Raw genomic sequence first — 4,450 nt, 5'->3', positions numbered from 1 at the left:
CTCCTCTCTCTTTTATTTTCTTTAAAAGAAAAGCATTATAGAGAAGGCAAAATGAAGAGGGGTTAGGGAAAGTAATTTGAGCACGAGTACAATTTTCTTGGACTCATAAAAATGAGCTTGAACCAAGAAAACTAGAAAGTGAGCATGGGCGAAGATTGGATTCGAACTCATTTGAATTTAATTCAAATGAGTTTGAATAAGTAGTGGGCGTTTGAAAGGTCCAAAAAATGTTGAGAATTTAGGTGGTGCTTGGAAAACTGATGAAAGGATATATGGCAAAGTTAGAGACCAAGAATTGTGATAACAAAGGCATTGGGATTTATTTTTGGAAGTGTGTGATGGTCAATTCCAAATTAATGGAATATTTATTATAGCCCCCTAATATATTGGGATGATATGTTATAAAGAGAAATCATCATGTGAATTCCCTCGATTTGAATAGATCGAAAGATCTATGCAATTTATTTAGCTGGATTTTAAAAAGGGGTGCAAGATGACATGATGCAATGCACATGATGCAATGACGAGAGCAACAAGCAAAACAAATCACACAACAAATCTCGGAATCCATGGAAGGCATCGGGAGCGCCGGTCTTGGGGCGTCACACCTACCTGGCACGTCGAATGTCGAATTTCGGGTTCCGGCAAAACCCTTAAGGTTCGAACACTGAGTGCGCACGAAGATCTCTCCTCCCCTAGCTCACGCTCTCACCACAATCTCAAAGCTCAGCACATCGAACTCGCAGAACAACGGACACAGGGTTTATACTAGTTTGGGCCACCTATGTGTTGTAATACCCTACTCCAGTGTGGTGTGGTGAACTGCCTCTTGGGCTGAGGATGAACAAATATAAGGGAAGAATAGCCTCCTGAGGAGAGGTGTCCTTGAGCTCGGTGACCTTGTGTGGTTGAGGATAATCTGAATGGTCCCAGATCAGTTTTTTCCCCAACTGTGGTGGCTAGTCCTATTTATAGAGACCATGGTACTCTTCCCAAATGTAGGCCGGAAGGGATCCAACAACGGCCAAATTTGAAAGGAGACAACCAGTACAAGTTATCCTGACTAAAGGTGGTCTTCGCCTGCCAAAGGCTCTGGTGGTGATGCCGCCCTGGGCTGCACGGTGACCTCCGTCCTACCGTCCTGCTGGTCTTTGTCTTGTTGCACCGATATAGCAACCTTTGCCTGATGCCTCGGGACACCTCACCTGCGCTTGCCTCTTTAGCACCAAAGAGGAAACGAGTATGCTGCGCGCTTTGGCGCCCGCCTAGCCTTGGTCGTCATGGCTTGCGTCCCAGGGACCTCGTGAGGTGCCCCTCGCCTTGATCTCTCGGCCCCTCGCGAGCCAGCCTGGTGAGGCCACCCCCGAGGAGGTCTTGCGTCGTCCTCCTCGCGAGGCTTGGCCCCTCGCGAGGGTCTTGAGTGTTTGCTGATGAAGATGGGCCGTACAGGGCCGCTAGTGGAGCCACGCCATGGGCCGCAGGCAGGCAAGTCTGGGGACCCCCGTAACCACTATATATATGCTACTCAAATGTTGTTACCCAAGTTCATAAATTTTCATGGAAAGTATTAGTATCATACACAGTTCATTGAGTTTAAGCATGTGCCCGATGTCCAGAAGGCATTTGCATGTTAACTGCCCTTATTGCAAATTCACACACATGTTAACATAAGGAAACATATGTGTAACATACTAATCATCGCAGACGAGTACTCGCAGACGCATCGTGTCCGTTACTCCGCCACCGCAAGCAACTAGATTGCATCTTTCAAAGTTTTTTGTACACATAGAATCGCACACGAAGTAACTATATTGACCGTCTGTGTTGTCATTTCTCATTGCAAACAGTTCATCCGAGTCGGCTGTTTGCCACATATCACACACATCTTGTTTACACCACTCGTTTGTGTTCTTTTGGCTCATCACAAATAGTTGATCCATGTGAACTATATGTCGCATATCACACACATCTTGTTAAGTTGAACCGTTTCTATTGTGTTCCCTAATCGAAAATAGTTCGTTCGAGTTAACTGTATGCTGTATATCGCACACACATTGACATGGCTGCCCGTTTCTGTTGTTCTACCTCATCGCAAACAGTTTGAATGGATTAACCATGTGTTCTACATCGCACACACATTGTTATGTCTGCCTGTTTATGTTGTTCTACCTCATGACAGACAGTTTGAATGGATTAACCGTGTGTCCTACATCGCACACGCAGCTAAAATCTAAACCGTGTTTGATGGCTCCGCCATCGCAAACGTTTGCACCTTTTTTGACGGTTTTTTTACACCACAGTTTGCGATTATTTCATCGCACACAGTTTCGGCAAAGGGTTTCTGATCGTAGTGTCGCGTTAGCAGTATCCTGCAGTAGTGGCTTTAGTATTTTTGAATAAATGATCTCATGCTTCACTTAGATCTATTTGAGAGTTAGTAAAATTTTGGAGAAGTTCTCTCATGCTTCACTTATATTATTTTCAGAGAAGAAAAAATTTTATGCTCATGTTCTTCACTTAGATTTGTTTGAGCTTTCAAAAGCAACATATGAAACTAGTCCCAAAGTGATAGATATTCAAGAGGGATTAATAAAAACTTCCATGAAGGTCATTGGACAAAATAAACTTGATTCCTTGTAATAGTTTTGCGATATGATGATATAATATGTGAGTCAAGTTGATGAGTAATTATGCTTGTGTTAAGGTTTGTGATTCCCTATGCAAGCAGCAAAGTCAATAGTTATGGAATGAAATTACCTCCTACTTGCGGTGCATAATTCAGTGTTATGTATACTTAATGCTCGCTTATGAGATTTTTCGTTTCTTGGTTGGATGCTTCTCAATCTATTTGATAGCCTTCCCTGTACTAAGTGGGATTACTACTTGTGCATCCAAAATCCTTAAACCCAATTTTGCCATATGAGTCCACCATACCTACCTATATGCGGTATTCTCTTGCCATTCTAAGCAAGTTTGTATGTGCCATCTATAATTTTCAAAATATTATCTCTTTTGTGTGCTCGTACCGCTCGTGAAACGGTAGGGGGTGGCCATACTAGATGTGTTATTCTCAAGATGAGTGTTTATTCACTCGTCATTGCACGAGAGTACGACAAAGGTATTAGGGATGCCCAGTCTGGAAATGAAAAACGAATTTACTTTATGTTGTCAAATAATAAATTACTTGGAAATTGTTGAAAGGAAAAGCATGCCACCCAAAATGTTTTCTCTCTATCGTTTTTGCTTTCAGCTCTGGCACTGTCGGATTCGGGGCTCCGCAGACCCAAGAAAGATTCAAACTCTGGGCTGCGTGCGAAGAACTCAATCTCCCGAGTATGCCCACTCGTCGATCTCATGGCCTAGCTCGATGAACTGGAAAGGAATGGGACACGACAGTTTATCCAGGTTCGGGCCACCTTGCGGTGTAATACCCTACTCCTGCTTTGTGGTGGATTAGCCTCGAAGTGGGTGGAGGATGAACTAGTACAGAGGAAGAACAGCCTCAGGAGGTGTGTTCTTGGTGTGAGCTGGTGTGGGTGTTCGGATGGACTGATCCCTCCGTCGTCCCACTCTATGGTGGTGGCTAAGCTATATTTATAGTGGCCTTGGTCCTCCTCCCCCAAAATGGAGGCGGGAAGGGATCCCACAATGGCCAAGTTTGAAGGGAGACAAATAGTACATCTTATCCTCACGAAAGGTGGTCTTCGCCTGCAAAGCTTCTGGCCGTGACGCCGTTGTGTGCTCGGGATGACCTCCGTCCTGCCGTCCTGGCGGTCTTGGTCTTGTAGCATGGAGGGATGACCTCCGTCCCGCCGTCCTGGCGGTCTTAGTCTTGTAGCATGGAAATGGAAACCTATTGCTGATTCCTTGGGACTCTTTGCCTGCGGTTGCCTCTTTAGCACCAGAGAGGAAACTTGATGCACTATGCCCGCTGGCGCCCACCTAGCCTTGGTCGTCATGGCTTGCGTCACCTTAGCCTCATGAGGTGAGCGCCTCCATAGGAATCTCCGCTCCTCGGGAGCCAGACTAGGGAGGCCACTCCCTCTGGAGGTCTTGGCGGCATCCGCCTCGTGAGGCTTGGCCCCTTGCGAGTGTCTTGTGTTGTTGATGCTGAATATGGGCCGCATCAGGCCGTTGATGGAGCCACGCCATGGGCCGCAGGTAGGCAAGTCTGGGTACCCTGGTTCCCAGAACGCCGACAGTAGCCCCCGGGCCCAAGGCGCGCTCAGACTTGGCTTTGAGGCGAAGCCAAAGGGCAAGGGCCAAGCGCGGCAGGCCCGAACCGCCTGCGGACCCGGTCGACGCGTGGGTCTTGATGGGACGTGGGCATCTCCGCTTCCCCATGCTGCCTCGGCAAGTGTCCTGGGCTGACAAAAAGGCTAGCGCCTACCGCTGAGCCTTTATTGCCTTTCTTCGTCTTGCTCCAGATCCCATTCTCTCCCTGCTCAGA

The sequence above is a fragment of the Triticum aestivum genome, chromosome 4D, assembly GCF_018294505.1.
Source record: "Triticum aestivum cultivar Chinese Spring chromosome 4D, IWGSC CS RefSeq v2.1, whole genome shotgun sequence".
NCBI lineage: Eukaryota > Viridiplantae > Streptophyta > Magnoliopsida > Poales > Poaceae > Triticum > Triticum aestivum.
This window is presented reverse-complemented; position numbering follows the sequence as displayed.